This window comes from Macrotis lagotis, chromosome 3 (genome assembly GCF_037893015.1).
Source record: "Macrotis lagotis isolate mMagLag1 chromosome 3, bilby.v1.9.chrom.fasta, whole genome shotgun sequence".
Taxonomy (NCBI): domain Eukaryota; kingdom Metazoa; phylum Chordata; class Mammalia; order Peramelemorphia; family Peramelidae; genus Macrotis; species Macrotis lagotis.
Genome location: NC_133660.1, coordinates 229,969,863 through 229,985,903, shown reverse-complemented (window position 1 = coordinate 229,985,903; position 16,041 = coordinate 229,969,863). Strand labels below are relative to the sequence as shown.

The 16,041-nt window shown below is 41.3% G+C and overlaps 1 protein-coding gene and 1 long non-coding RNA gene across 4 annotated transcripts in view; one reads left to right on the top strand and one right to left on the bottom strand.

The window, feature by feature from the left end:
- PPFIBP2 (PPFIA binding protein 2) overlaps positions 1-16,041 on the top strand; it is a 192,737-nt gene that overhangs the window by 20,454 nt on the left and 156,242 nt on the right. The gene's annotated exons all lie outside the window — the stretch shown is intronic.
- Positions 9-11,842, bottom strand: LOC141518264 (uncharacterized). 2 transcript variants are annotated; one of them, XR_012477136.1, is made up of 5 exons: positions 11,688-11,842; positions 11,459-11,603; positions 5,627-5,802; positions 1,727-1,784; positions 9-286 (listed from the first exon to the last, which is right to left on the bottom strand). It is a non-coding gene; the product is annotated as an uncharacterized LOC141518264 (long non-coding RNA). The 2 variants fall into 2 exon arrangements; XR_012477137.1 differs by lacking the exon at positions 5,627-5,802.

Genomic DNA, 16,041 nt, shown 5'->3' with positions numbered 1-16,041 from the left:
GTATTTTTATAACCACCAACTCTCTAGCAAAAACAGGGAAAAATAATAAAAGTAATAGGATTTGGAGCATCTTTCTGGATGTAAAATACTTCACCTCTAAAAATACAGAGGTTGAATTTCAAGTGAGGTCCCTTCACTCAGAATCTCTTATCCTGAGAAACTGAAGCTCTCACTGTTGGTGTTTCTTCATTCTCTTTTTCTTTATTTGACCTCCTTGGCAGTGATTAAGCTTTGTGTTAATCCCAGGGTCTGTTGAGGCAGCAGTTTGCTGATGTGGCACATTATGCTTGAGTCAGATGAGAGAGAGAGAGAGAGAGAGAGAGAGAGAAACAGTCATACTATACCAAAGTCATTTTTCTGTTATGTCTGATTCTTTATTACCCCATTTGGGGTTTTCTTGGCAAAGATAGTGGAATGGTTCACCATCTCTTTGTCCAGTTCATTTTATAAATGAGGAAACTGAGACAAACAGTAAGAGACTTGCCCAGGGTTGCAATGCTAGTGACTGTCTGAGACTGGATTTGAACTCAGGAAGAAGAGTGGTCCAGACTTCAGGCCCAGCCTTCTGTCCACTGTCCCCCACCCAGCTGCCCTAAAATATTTCCAAACAGTTTACCAAAGAGATAATTCTTCTGTGGAGACTCTGTAGTGATTCATAATGTGCTGTGTGCCATGTTCTACCTCCTGGTAGATAGCTAACCTTGGTAAAGGGGTATTTATATCTGATCTACCATTGTTATTTTATTCATTATTGTACTGACCCTTGTAGGGGTAGGGGTGGGAGAGGAAGTGGAAAAGTCAAAGAATTTCTGAGCTTGTATCAACAAGAATATCTTATGTAAAATATTAAATCTATTAACCATCTATTACATCAAGCTCTCTTCCCTTCCCTAATGGCCTTATTTCAAAATAACTTATTTGCTATAACTGACATTTTTATTAGCTTTATTAGAGGTTATAAAAAATAAATAGTTGGAGTTAGTGGCTTGTAGACCTCTTTCATTAAGAAGAGTACAAAATCCTCTTTACTCTATTAGCTGAGTGACCTGTGAGTGAGTCACTTAAATTCAACTGCCCGAGGAGACCCTCCAAGGCTGTAATTTATGGAGGGGTGCAGACCTGCACTTTTGGAGTGAGTTTTCACAACTGAAGATTCTAGTTAGGGAACCCATTTTATTGCTGAACAACTCTGATGGCAAGATTTTTCTTTTTTTTGATGAATGAAACTCTGTTTAGACTTTATTCCCTTCTTTTTTCCCCTACAGTTCAGTGACATTGGCCTCATTACTGTCCCTTAAATAAAAGTCCCTCTCCCTAGTCTTTTCTTTGGTTGCCCTCATAACTAAGGACAAGGTAAGGACAAAAGATGGTTGGCCTATTTTACTACTCCAAAAGTATCAATGGGGGGTGGGGGGAGTCTCTATGAGTTTCTGACCAAAACAGAAAAAAATAGCTATTTGCATTCTCTCTCTAAGCCCTCAAACCCCAAAGAGGCAAGAACTGGGACCAATTATTGGTCATTCTAAGAAAGCCAGAGTAAAGTAGTCAAGTAGTGATATTTGAATCACAATGGGTTTTAAAATAAAAACTTGTTTTTCCAGAGCTATATTTCAAGAAATTTAAATGAAAACTACAAAACAAAGAATAAATTATCCCAGTTTTTTTGAGAAAAATAATAATAAAATAAATGAATAGAACTTAATTTAAAGAGACCATGGTCACTCACATTATCCTGAGTCATCTTCAGTCTTCTTGACTTCTCTTGCCACTGGACTCTGATGACTCTGGAAGAGAAAGTACAGCTGATACTTTGTGCAGCTCTACCTCACTCAGATCCAATTCACTGGCAAATCTTATGTCATTGGTCTACTTCACCTCATAACTGAAATGCTTTCCTTATGTTCACCTTCCAGATTCCCTGGCTTCATTCAACTACTGCTAAAACCCAACATTCTTCAGGATGTCTTTGGCTTATCAGTTTTTTGGCAAGGCGGTTAGGGTTAATGTTATAAATGGTTCATGAATCCTTGGTCCAGAGTAATTAAAATGGTCTTTCATTAAGATGTCTTATTAGAAAGGCCCTCCCAATCCCAGAAATGCTAGGTCTTATATGCATTTTGAAAGCCCTTCCCTTTTATGCCAATCATTGACTGGGGTCATAAATTAATTGATACATTCGCTCCCATATGATCTCCCCACCTTGTTCATTGTACTAATGAGTAAGAACAGCTACCTCCTTGAGCAAGTGCAAAGGACAATAGCACAGACTTTCATTCAACCCCTGCAAAGTTATTTCTTTAATCACCTTTTCCCTTTGTCTAACTCTCTCCTTCCTGTAAAACAGATTGGCATCTCTTGGGTTTCCACAAAGACCAGACATCCTGGCTTTTGTAATGTATTATCCTCACAGACATCTGTGAGACCCTGGCAATAGCCTTTCTCACCCTTGTGAAAGCAAAACACTTGATTCTTTCCCACAGTTAAGATGTGACTGGCCCATAGTCACATAGCTGGGAAATATCAAGTATCTGAGGATGGATTTGAACTCAGGTCCTCTAGACTCCGGGGTTAGTATTCTAGCCACTGTATCATCCAGCTCCCCCTTGCTAATCCTTCTTTATGTGAAAAATCCCTCAGTGTTTAGTTTTCACAGGATGAAAAAGGGAGACTGGGATCTGTCTATGGCTATTGAAGCCTATGTGTAGGAATGTGAGCGACAAAAAGGGAGATAAAAGAATTGACCCCAACCAATAACCTAACTAGGAGAGGTCTTCCAATCTAAAGATGCCAGACCTGAAAATTAGATGGAAGCCTGCTCCAACTAGTCGGGGTTGACCTAGTGTCCCTGACCTTACACAGGTGCGCTTGGTAATTAGGTCCAAGCATAGTAACTCATAGCACACCCCCTGTGATGATTAAGGCTCATCAGCATAACATGCGTCATATGAACAGAGGAGAAAATATGTTTAAGGATGTCTTGGGTGGGCATGTCGATCATATTGTATCCCTGACGATTCCAATGGCTAGCTCAGAGGGGAGGAGAAAGCCTCTGAAACTGTATATGAGACTGGACATTGTCCCAATTTGGGGCTTTTCCCATTGGGGAATTGCCTGTTCCTGCAGAAATGTTAAAAGCTCTTCACTCACTCATAATAATAAAGCCACTTTATCATTATGGGCCATTAATAACATTTATGTTATCACCTTTCTTTGACATCCCCCTTAATTTATCTTGTTTGTATATTGTTTGCACATAGTTCTTTGCATGCAGCCTACTCATTAGATTTTAAGATTGGAACTGTTTTTCTTTTCTTTCCTTTCCTTTTGTTTTTTTAACCTTTCTTTGTCTTTTAGTACTTAGCAGTTTTTGATATATAGCTAGTACAACAGTAATTTATAGTTTTCTAGGATGTAAAGCTGAGTAATCTATAAGATTGCTTAACTTTGTGGCTGAAGGGAATTGGGTTTTATTTGTAGGGATAAAGGAGATAACCACACTGATGAAATCATAAAACCAGCTCCTTCCCTCCTCAACTCACCTCCTCAAAAAAGATGCTATCCTATCTAGTTCCATTTTTTTTGGTTTCATCTCAGTCCTTCCCCACCCACCTCAACAACTGCTATTTCCCCATTGCAAATTTAACCTATAATATACATGGTTGCCTGTATCAGGAAAAGAACTATTTTTGGTCTCTTTTTATTATATTCACATATCCAAGAATAATTGCTGGCACCAACTTGTTTGTTCATTGATAATTGATTTTTCTTTGCTGTTTATCCTTCCTGAAGATCGAAGAGAAGAGTTCTTTTGAAGACCTGACTTTTAAGAAATTTCTCTTTCCTTTAAATGTGAATACAGTGGGAAACTTGATCAGGTTTTTTCTTTTTTTTTCCCTGCAAATATCTATTATATAGAGATTATTTTGTTTTTACTGTGTGATTCAGAACTTAGTCAAATCCCTTTCTCTCTTTGGTCTTCAGTTTCCCTATATGTCAACTAAGAGAGTTAGACTTGAAGATCTTGAAGGTCTCTTCTAACTGTGACATTCAGTCCTACAGATACATTAGGTGGCTACTGTATACAAGAAAAGGCAACATGGCTCAGGGCTAAAGAACTCCCTTCAGAATCAGGATAACCCAGGTTGAGGTCATTGGTGCGGGGTTTCCCTTCTTAGCGTTCCACTCTCTCTGATGATAAGTTGAAGAACAGTTGTTGGTCTACTATGGTAGAGGAGGTTTTCTCACCAGAAGTTTGATAAAGGAATCAAATCACAAATTGAGACCCAAAAAAATGACCAGTGATTTGTGTGCTTCAGAATATCATTCTTCCCTATTTCTTTATCTTTCAGTTTCAAAAACCGCCCCCATTTAGCATTAAACCTTCCCAAATACTCTCTGATATCCCTTTTCACTTCTTCACTTTGACAACTAGTGGCATTTTCTCATTTTTTTCCGGTAATTAAGATTTGTGCGTTTAATTCTTTAAGAACGTTTTATCAGTTCTGGTTCTGGGTCTTTCCCTCTCTGCCCACCTTCTTCATCCTATAGCATGACCATCCCTCTGTTCTATCTATGGACAGGTCTAAATTATTGACCTCTTCTTCTCAGTATAATTGATGATGATGCTCTTTGTGGGCATCCTTTATTCTTTAGGGTCTTACTTGATTTAACTTCTCTTCCAAGTCAGTATCTTACTGTTTGTGGTCATTCTTTTGGAAGACAGCATCTTGCATAAGCAATACTGCCTCCCTGTTTGTAAAGTCATGTCCATATTCACGTTTGTCATTTCTGTCTCCTCTCCTCCTACTCCATCACTATGCTAATGAGAGCACTTGCTAGTCACAGGAACTCTTATAATTGTCTCTTAATTGGCTTTCATCCTTAATTGCTGTAATAATGGCTCACATCTATATGGTGTTCACCATGTCAGACACTGCTTTCCAATTAGCAGCCCATTTGATCCTCACAGTTCTCTCTTCCTGCCATTCCCCACTCACCACTCTCCACACAACCTCCAGTCATCTTTCTAAAAGTTACAAGTATGACCAAGTTACTCCCCTACTCTAGAATTTTCAATGGCTCCTTATTGCATTGGAATAGGATTATAGATGTTTATTGATTAATTGATTGATTTATTGATTATTGCCTTTTGAATAAAATGCCAGACCCATGGCAAATCTCTTAACCTCTCAGAGCTCTAAAAAACTCCCTAAGATTCTAAGTTGTAACCAAGGTGTCAAGCAGCAAGAGGTCTTCCCATCCTGTCCTGGCCATTTCCTATGCCTTCTCCACTGTAGCTGGTGAACTTTGTTATTTTTGGGTTCCTATTACTTCTCCTCAGGGCCTCCCATGTGGTTCAGATCTGCAGTTTCAGCCCTGGAGGAAGTACCTGGGTTGGAAATTCCTGGTATCCATGTAGATCTGCAACTTCTATTTGTAAAGGAGTCCTGAGAGATAGTGACTTGCCCAGGATCACAAAACCAGAAAAGATAAGAACAGACTCAAATCCATGTGCTCTATAAACCACCAAGACTAGTCTCCTGGCTCACAATATCTCATCTCAAGATCCTCCCTCCTCTGCCTCTTGGCTTCATGGATTCCTTCAAATCTCAACTAAAAATCTCACCTTTTTTCTGGTTCTCCTTAATGTGAGCAGCCTCCCTCTGAACTCTCCAGTTTATCCAGTCTTGGTCTTGTTTGTATGCTTTTGTTTGCATGTTGTTTTCCCTAGTGGATTGTGAGCAGTTTGAGTGCACAGGTTAATTCTGACTTTTTAGGGATCCCCAATTCTTAGCACGATTCCTAGAACAAAGTAGATACTTTAAAAATGCTTCTTGATTGACTTCAAATTCCAATTATCATGATTTTAATGGAATTAAAAACCAGCTTCATCAGGTTTTTAAAAATGGGTTATCAATTATCAAAGTTCTACTGATAAATTATTATGTTTTAGGTATTTGGAATTATTGTTTGGTTTTAATTTGAACATGCTCTGTGTCTGGCCTTGCCAAGGTCGAGACTGAGCTCTTGAGTGACACAGGTATAAGAGGGCAGTTTTGTTGAATCAGTAATGTTGACTATTCAGAGTCAACCTTTGCCTCTTCAAAGTTTTCGCTGTCTGAATAAAAGGTTTTTGATTTACTATTTTCTGTAGAAAAAGAACTATGAGGCCCCAACCTGTTTTGAGAATAGAGTAACCTCTTCAGAGCTCTGGTGTGCAGCTTAGCTGGTAATAGTAATAGTGAAGACTTTTAAGTAAAGAATTAGATATTGTCTCTTCCCTTCCCCAACTAAGGTAGTGCAGTGGATAGAGCACAGGCCTTAGAGACAAGAAGATGGGAGTTCAAATCCAGCCTCAGACACTTCACATTTATTAGCTATGTGACCTCAGACAAGTCACTTAACTCTGATTGCCTTGCATCCAGGACCATCTCCAGTGTCCTGATTCAAATCCAGCCACTGGACCCAGAGGGTTCTGGAAGAGATGATGACTTAGCACAGCCCCCTCCCCCACTTAAATCTAGTTCACGTGTTTGTCATGGCATCACTTCCCTGGTGACATGATCTTGAGATTGAAGGACAAACATCACATCCCCATGTCCAACTCTGTGCTGGAAACTGCAGACTATCTAAGACATGGTCTAGCCATAGCCCCAGAAAAGAGATTTTTAAAAATGCATCACCTTCTCCTCTTTCTAAAGCTGAGAAGACAATTGCTGTGGAACTGAAACTCCATTGACAGATTGATAATTTGGCTGAACTCACAATAGATGGCTTTTATCATTTTACTAACAGTAGGAGATGAGGATCTCTGAAAAGAAGGATCAAGGGAGGAAATAGGTCCCAGAAGAGATGGGGAGAGAAGACAGGGTTTGGAACAGTCTTTGGAGCAAGTGAGATTGAAAGTTAGGGAATAAAAGCATTACCATGGAGCAGTAGGGACCCAGTCACAATGGTTGGGTGACTTCCTGTAGTGAAGATGAGAAGGAAGAATGGAGTTAAGAGAAATGAGAGAGAGGTTTCTGATGTTGAATCATTTGACAATTCCAAAGACTTTGATGGCAAGAATGTTCTTTTTGGGGGTCTTTTGAGGCTGTAGCACCTTCGCAGCAGTGGTCAGTGTCCATCTCCAAAGGGGCTTCTTCTCAGGATGATAGTTGGGGACACTCGGCTAGATGTATTGTTATGCCCAAGCTCTTGAGTTCTTGGTCTTGGACCATGTCCTCAAGGGGATGAGGGGAAATGACTCAAGATAACGGTGCTGATTTGGATTTGCTAGCACAGGCTGCCTCCTGTCTCTCCCCCAGGGTGCTTTAGTTTCTCTGGCTTTCCTGTTCTGGAGGTGGCAGTTGATGGACAATTGACATGGATGGCTCTTTCTCCATAGACACTGTCTTCCCAGATGATGGCTGAAGGGCTAGACTGGAAGCAGGACTATCTAGGGGTACTGGTGCTCCCAGACTCTTGTATCTATCTGCCTGTTAGTAGTAGCTGCTCAGTAGTTGGTGATGGTGGTGATGAGGGAGGTGAGCCCTTCATAATCATTTCAGTTCTTAATGGGGGCTGAAGATTCTGGGCTGGAAACAGGCGTGATGGCTTAGGAGACACCACTATCACTAAAAACTCTTGGTTTCAAAGCCTTGGGCTGTCTCCAACAAGGTCCAAGTGGAAAAAATAAATAAGATTGTTTGAATTGTTTGGCACATGCCACCTCTTGTATCTTCCTTTCTGTGGCCAGCTACCAGTTAGGCAGGCTTGCCTGCCGAAAGGTGTTCCCCAACACTTCAGGACAGTTGTGTTTCAGAGCAAAGGGATGTAGTTGGTTTGGTCTAGAATAAGGAAATGTTGGAGCAATGAAGGAACTTTGAGAGCAATTTTTTTTTTTTATCTTTAAAACTGAAACCCATGAGGTGTTGGTAATATTGTTCAGAAGGCTCTTAGAAACTGAAGTTGAGAATTGGACATAGAAATTTGATGTAGGGGGCGGCTAGGTGGTGCAGTGGATAGAGCACCAGCCTTGGAGTCAGGAGTACCTGGGTTCAAATCCCACCTCAGACACTTAATAATTACCTAGGTGTGTGGCCTTGGGCAAGCCACTTAACCCCATTGCCTTGAAAAATAAAAAAAATATATATTAAAAAAGAAATTTGATGTAAAATCTAGGTGGAAATGAGAGTTGAACATAGAGATTTGAGACTTATGAGAGTAAATAAATGAGTTGATCAGGGACAGAGTCTTGGAGAGAGGTGGTGACCAGGAGGAAAACTGAGCTGCCACTTGAATGAGAAAAGGGAATGGCCTGAGAGAGTAGTAGGACCAGAAATATAGAATCTTCCAATCCAAGGGAGGCAAGTTTCCTAGATGAGTGTTTGTGAAATGCTGCAGAAGTCAAGGTGGGATGAGGATTGGGAAATTGCCTATTGTAGGAATAATTATATGTCTGTCTAAGCTTTCAGTGTATTGGAGAGGTAGCATGATGTACCATCAAGATATTAAAATAGAGATAGGTCTTAAGTGTACTAAGTAACTCCTCTGTAAGAACATATGTGGCTCATATTGGATAAATTACTGGACTTAAAAATTAAGAATACTTGAGTCCAAATCCATCTTCATGTGCTCACTAACTACATGCCCCTAGGCAGGTCACTTACCCTCAATTTCTTCTACATTAAATAGGGATAATAGTTAAAACTGGCAGCTGCGGTAAGATAGTATGTAGGTAGAGTCTTTTTGCTAAACCTAAAACGCTATATACAAATATTAATTTTGATATTATTGTTGTCCTCTAATATCCTGGTCTCCAGACTATCCTTGGTTCCCTCCTCTGCACAGACTTCCTTACCAGATAATCCAGGAGGTCCTTCCTGCTCTGACCTGTCCTAAATCTTATTACCTTTGTCTTTTTGAATTAGCTGTAGTCTTCAATCCTTAAATAGTACCAATAACAACTTCCTGAACTTTTTCTTTTCCTCAGAAATGCTTTAAGCATTTAAGTACCTGGCCTCTAAATCTTTCAGGCTCCCAGCATTCTACTGTTAGATTAAAAAGGTGTTCCTCCCAAAAATCTGGTCAGGTGTCAATCCTCAGACTGCCCTTGTCTTTCAGATGATAATTTGCCTGACTGTAATCTCTTTCTTTTTAGGGGGTTGGGAGGTGGGGGGAAGGTTGATTTACTTAGTCAGTTTTTTAACTAGTAATCATAAATCCGAGGCATCTGTTTGACCCAGTAGCTAGAGAGTGCCTGGCCTAAAATCAGGAGGATGCTCTAAGATTTTTCAGTCATGTTTGACTCTTCATGACCCCACTGGATTGCTTTTGTATTGATATTGAAATGGTTTGCTATTTCCTCTCCAGTTCATTTTACAAATGAAGAAACTGAGACAAGTAGGGTTAAGTGTCTTAAGTATTTGGGGCCAGACTTGAACTCAAGAAGACCCGTGTTCAACTACCTCAGACACTAGTGATTTGTCCAAGATTACATTGGTAAATAGCACAGTTGAAATTCAAAGTCAGATCTTCCACCTCTAAAAGCACCACTCTTTCTACTACTTCAGGGGCCTTCTAAGATAAAGATGGTTGCTCTCAATTTACAGTGGAAAAAAACGAAGGGGATCTGGAACTTGTGACTTGTACACAGTCATCGTAGTTATTAAGTGTTGGAATTAAGACTTAAAGCCGTTTCTTCTTATTCCCAGTAGATTTCTTTCCACTGCACCATTAGCTCTCATATTGAAAACATCTGAGGAGCCTTAAGCTCTTCCCAAGTTCTTTTTCTTCTCACTAATTTAGTGAATCTGCAGGACAAGTTAGGCAAGGAAGGTAACACAGGCAGGATTGCCCTCTTTTAGGGTTGACTCAGAGAAGGTAGGTAGGTGTCTTTCCCATGGAACCAAAGTTTTTAGTTAGCATTTTCTTCACCTACACATTAGCCCAGGCATATTGTACGTGCCCAATGATTGGAAAGAAGGAAGGAGAAAAAGAGTAAATGAAGGAAGGAAGCCAGAGGAAACAAACAAAAGAATGAGGCCTTTTGACTGGAACTTGGGGCAGATGGGATTTCTGAGAAATTTTTTCTCCCAGGAAGTGCCCCTTGGCTGGAAGTGATCCCTCCTCCTGCTCTGACTCCAGTCTACGACCTCTACTGTTGAACATCTCCGTGCTTTTAGCACATTATAAAGAGTTTTCTGCCTCAAACTTCAATGGACACTCTCCCCTGAAGACTACAGCCTTGCCGGCCTTTTTTTCATCCTGTGTAATAATGACCCTCTATATTCCCATAACTCCCCAGAGAGAATATCCCCATTGATCCAGAGGTCTGACTCATTCTTTGACTACTTTAAGCTTATGAATATATGACTTGAATTGCCCATTAGCCATCACTCATTAATTCTGACTCCATGACTGGCCCATCCTTTCCCATTCTTGCACAACTGTGCCAGCTCTCTCACACTTCATTGTTGGTAACTGGCTGTGGGCAGCTTGTGCCCACATGTCTTTTCCCCTTGGCCTTTGGGATCTTTACAATTCTTACCCCTCTCAGAACATGATTCATAGCCCCAGAGCATCATGGGAAGACCCTGATATTAGAGAAAGTGGGCTTTTGTGGCAGATTGCAGTTTGGGATTTTACAATAATCAGGGCAGATTTCCATTTGCCAGTCAGCCCCATCTCCTCCCACTCAGTTCTGCTCCCAACTCTGTGCTTTTGCAGCACCTGTCGAAGAAGTATGGATGAACTGAATGGGCTTCTTATCTACCCATTGGTAGATTGGTCTGAGCAGCAGGAGGGGTTCATCGGCTTTGATTTTCCAATTTGGGTTGGTTAACCTTCTGGGGAGGCTGCTAGTCTTCAGAGAAGGAGGACCAGATTTGCAGAGAGGAGAGCCCTGGGACCAACGAGTCACTTAACCTCTTTGAGAGGCAGGAAGACCTGACTTTCAGTTCAAAAAGGCTCACAAACACTTAGTAGCTATGGAATTCTGGGCATGGAGTACACTTCCTCACTTTCCTCATCTGTAGATTGAGGACTGTAACAGCAACTACCTCCCAGAGTTGTTAGTAGAATAAAAAGAAGATAATATTTGTAAATCACTTTGCAAATCTTAATATGCCACATGAATTCTAGATATTGTGATGTATGTGTATACTGATTGATAAAATACTGCTGTTTCTAGCAAGGGAGTCTTATTTTGGCAAAATTTTCAAAATATTATTGATATTGTCTCTCATCTTTCTTTTTTGAATCCCCATTCTTTAAAATAATCTTTATTCATATCTTTAATTTCACCCCATCTACCAGCATAGCCCTTCCTGCTTCCCCACTCAGGTACAGCAATAACCTCAGTAAAAGAGGCCTATTCTCTACCTCATTTCTTACCTAGCCTTAATCACTGAAAGAAGTCAAACAAACCTATTAAAGACCTTAGCTTAAAAAAGCCAATGTCTCCTACTGCACCCACCTCCAGTCGTCCCAACTCATGTCCATCTACTGGATCCAGAAGGTTCTGGAAGAGAAAGTGAGGCTGGTGACTTTGCCTGATCCTGCCTCACTTACACTCAGTTCGTGTGCTTGTCCCGGCATCAACTCTCTGATGTTGTGGTCCTCTGAGAACAAGGGAAAACAACAATCTGGGAGCCATTCCTTGTGAAATTACAACAGGGGAAAGGGAGAAGTTCAGCACTACAAACCGAGATATTGAAAAACTGTCAATAGGTGCAGTGTTCCACATCCATCGTTTCCTACCTCTAAAAATAAGAAAAGGAAGAAGCTGTTGTCTCAGCCCTTCTTTAGAGCCAGGAGTGTTGTGAGGCTCTCAAATGCCTCTAAATGTGGCTGACTGGTCTTGTCACCATCATTGCCCTTCACTGGGGGCAGGACAATGGCTCAGGTTGTGAAGTCACCTGGCCTGGGATGGAATCTTGCCTCTGACACTCACTGCTTCTGTCACATCACCATAGGCAAGTAAGCCCTTGCTCTGCAAGGTGCGGGAGCATGAGACAGAAAGGAGCTGGTCCCTGCCCTCAGAGCGACAGCCTTCATTTGCATGAAGTGCCACATAAACACTGAGGCCAAGTGACTTGTAGGGGGCTGAGAAACGTGAAACAGACACTGAACTCTGAAGGAAACGGGGCTTCTGAGAGACAGAAAGGAAGAGGGAATGCATTCTATTGGGAGATTGGCACAAAGGTGCAGAGGTCAGAGATGGCAGTGTATATGTGTGTGTGAGGGACAACAGAGTGCAAGATAGGGATGTATAAAAGGCTAGAAAGATTGGTTAGAGCCAGATTGTGAAGGGCTTCAAATGCTGGAAGAGTTTGTAGATTCACACCTAGTACATAGGGAGCCACTGGAGTTTATTGAGCAGGGGAATGACATTGATAGGCCATCTTTGGGCCTCAGTGTCCTCTTTTATAAAATATGGGATTAGACTAGGTGATCTCAGATGAAGGCCCCCAAAAAAGAATGGGGCTCCTGGTGTGGTGGGAGCTGTCTAGCTGCAGCTAGCTGACAGGCACTATAAGACTTGCATCTGATCCAAGCATGGCCTGCTACTAACAGCTCCTCAGCCCGGCTCCTCATGGGTCCTCATCTTGAACAGGGGACTCCCATCACCACTTTGCCTCCTTGCCATCTGAAGTTGATGCCACAGAGCATTCTTGGACTCAGTCAGTGGCAGCCCTTCCCATCCTGGGACACCTCTAGGAGCCACAAGTTACTTTTCAAGCACAATCAGGGAGTCTTCCTGCCAATGCTTGGGGAAGCTTACTCTTGTGGTGAGTGCCTTCTGGTGGCAGCTGTCCAGATACAGTGGCCCAGGTCTTCCAGACAAGGAGGCACCTCTCTCATTGAAGAGACACCTAGCTGACTACCCCATCTAGCAGCTGGTCAAAAACCTGTCAGAAACATCCATCCAGGTGGCTGGTGTGTCTGGGTCTGGGTGGATGGCTTGGCTGAAGCTGCTAACACTCTCCAGCCCCCAGGAGGCACAATTTAACCACATACACAGGCTCCCTTGTGTCTTGGCATCACCCCACCACCTATTAGGTGACTATTCACTCTGAGTTTGATGTGCTTTTCCTAGAATGTGGGATGTTTGGATGATTCATTGGGTGAAGAATCCATCACCTCAAGATCAGTCAGTAACAAGAAAAGACTGGTTCTGTGGGTCAGTAAGTCAGGCCTTTCATACTCTGACCCTTGATCACCATTGAATGAATGGACTTAATGAAAGCTTGGCAGATCGAGTCTTAAATGAACTATCTGGAAGAGAGTCTCTGAGACTTAGTAGCTTCATTCTCATGAGCAGGATACTTGACTTCTCTGTGTCTCAATTTCTTCATCTGTAGAATAATGGTGAACGTTAAAGTACCTGCCTCACAGGACAATTGTGAGATACAAAGGTAATAATTTTTGTAAAGTGCTTTGCACATTATAAACTGCAGTAGAAGTGTCTACTTATCATAGTATCTAAGTTCTCTATCTAATCTTTAAACTTGTCATTTTTGATTCATCCTTCTTTCTCATCTCTTTCTACCATCCAGAAGTCAAATGTTTTCATTTGTATGAGGTACCATATGCACACTTGTAATTATATGCCAAATAAACACTGAGTTTTTCATTACTGTTCATTAACTGCATTGAATTGGGACATTAAGAAGGGAGGGAAGTTTCCAGGGCCCTGGGCAGGTAGGTCTCTAACTCTTCAGTGTAGACAAGATTGGAGAAGAATACTGTTTTCTTTTTATCCTTTCAAAAATTAGTATTTATATCATTTGTTATCAGTAATGTTGGTTTTATTGAGACATTTTCAGGTGTATTTGACTTTCCATGACCCCATGTGGGGTTTTTCTTGGCAAAGATGCTACAATGGTTTGTCATTTCCTTCCCTAACTCATTCTACAGTTGAAGAAATTGAGGCAAACAGGGTTAAGGGACTTGCCCAAGATCACCCAACTAGTAAGTGTCTAAGGTCAGATTTGAACTCAGGATGATGAGAGTTCCTAACTCCAAACCCAACACTTTATCCACTGTGTCACTTACCTTCCCCAAACAAACAATTTCAATTTTAAAAGACCCTTAATTCTCACTATACTCTCTAGTCAGAGAACAGTCCTTTCTAGTTAAACAAATAATTGTATTTATTTAAGGCAGTGGGGTTAAGTGACTTGCCTAAGGTCACATAGGCAATTATTAAGTGTCTGAGGCCGAATTTGAACTCACGTCCTCCTAATTCCAAGGCTTGTGCTCCATCCACAATGCCACCTTGCTGCCCAAACAATCTTTTCTAACAAAGAATTGAAATTTTTTTTTAAAAGGTGAGGAGATGAGGAAGCACTTCAACCAAATTAATCAACAGATTCAGCTTTTGTTTCCCCAACATTTTATACATCTGTCCCCTCCTTTCTATTCACAGTAATACCCCTTTATTTTGTTCTTGTGGCTGCTCACCTGGACTATTCCATAACCTTTCAGCTAGTTTCCCTGCTTCTGATCTCTCTTTCACGTGTATAATCCATACCTGCCAGAGTCCTCTTTACACTTGCTTAAAAACAGAGTGTCACCTTACCTCCCGCTGGATAAATGACAAACTCCTAAAGGTCACTCATTTCTCTCTCTCTCTCTCTCTCTCTCTCTCTCACACACACACACACACACACACACACACACACACACACACACACACAGTCTGGTTCTCTCCTTCTGTCCAGTCTTAACTCTCCACATTCCCTTTCACATATTCCATGTTACAACTAAACTAGACTGCTCCCTCTTCCCAGACACAACCTGCCACCTGCTATCTTGAGCACCTTTTGTCCATTTCTCCTTGGTACCAGAAATGCATCCTCTTCCCCACAGGGCTCAGTTCAGGTTTCAGCTCCTCAGTGTGGTCCTTCCATATCCCCCTCAGTAAGTCATTCAGTAACATTTATGTACCATCTACTATATATCTGGCATTATGCTAAGGCTTGGGATACAGTCCCCAGCTAAAAGTTCGAGCATGCATTGTCTAGTATAGCTTTCCTTTGACTTGATTACACTCTTCCCTTAGGAAAATAGATCTAGAATAGGAAGGAAGCTCAGAGTTCTGTCATATCCAATCCATCATTCTCATTTCATAGTCAAGAAAACTGAGACCCAGAGGTTAAATGATTTTTCCAAAGCCACACAAGGAGTAAATAAATAGCATGGGCAGAATTTGAACTCAGGTCCTCTGACTACAAATTTCCCATGGCACCATATACTGTCCCTTGGATTTTATATATATATGTATAATTTTGTGCCTTATCTACTATGGTAGATTATAAGATCAATGAGGATGATATTGAGTCCATATATATACATATCTCTCCATATATGGATCTAGATATAGATACACACACACACACTCACACACATTAATGTTTTGGCAGTGCAGTAAGGTTAAGTGACTTGCCAGGGTCCCCCAACTAGTAAGTCAATGACTAACTCATTTCCTCCTGCTTCCAGGGCCAATACTTTAATCATGGCAGTCACCTAGCTGGAAGTGTATATTCCCAGGACCTAAATTAGAAATCTCTTGTCCCTCCTGGAGCTCCTGGTCATCTTGGAGACCCACAGAAAGAAGAGTCCTGGTCAGTCAGGGACAGTAGCAATTCAGGAAAGTTTTGAGCCTCTAGCAGGAAGGAGATGCCAGGATTATCTTCTGATATATGTTGTCTGTCATCTTCAGGACTGAGTGGCTTTTTTGATGTAACCTGAATATTGTCTGGGGGTCAGAAGGAGGTGGCTCTGGGATTACATGGAGAGGTAGAGAGTGAATATTTGGATTTCTTCTTAAAAGATTTGCTAGCAAATCATCTGGTTAAAACAACTGTGAAGCCAGGGCCTGTACCAGGAGCAGATGTTCACAGAGCTGTAGAAATGTCACTCTAAGCCAGAAGAGCTACAATCTTCTTTTAGCCCCAGGTATGGCACAGTTTCATATTATAAGTGTTCATTAACATGCACTGAATTGGGACATTGAGAACAGAGGGAAGTTCCCAGCACCCTGGGAAGAATGGT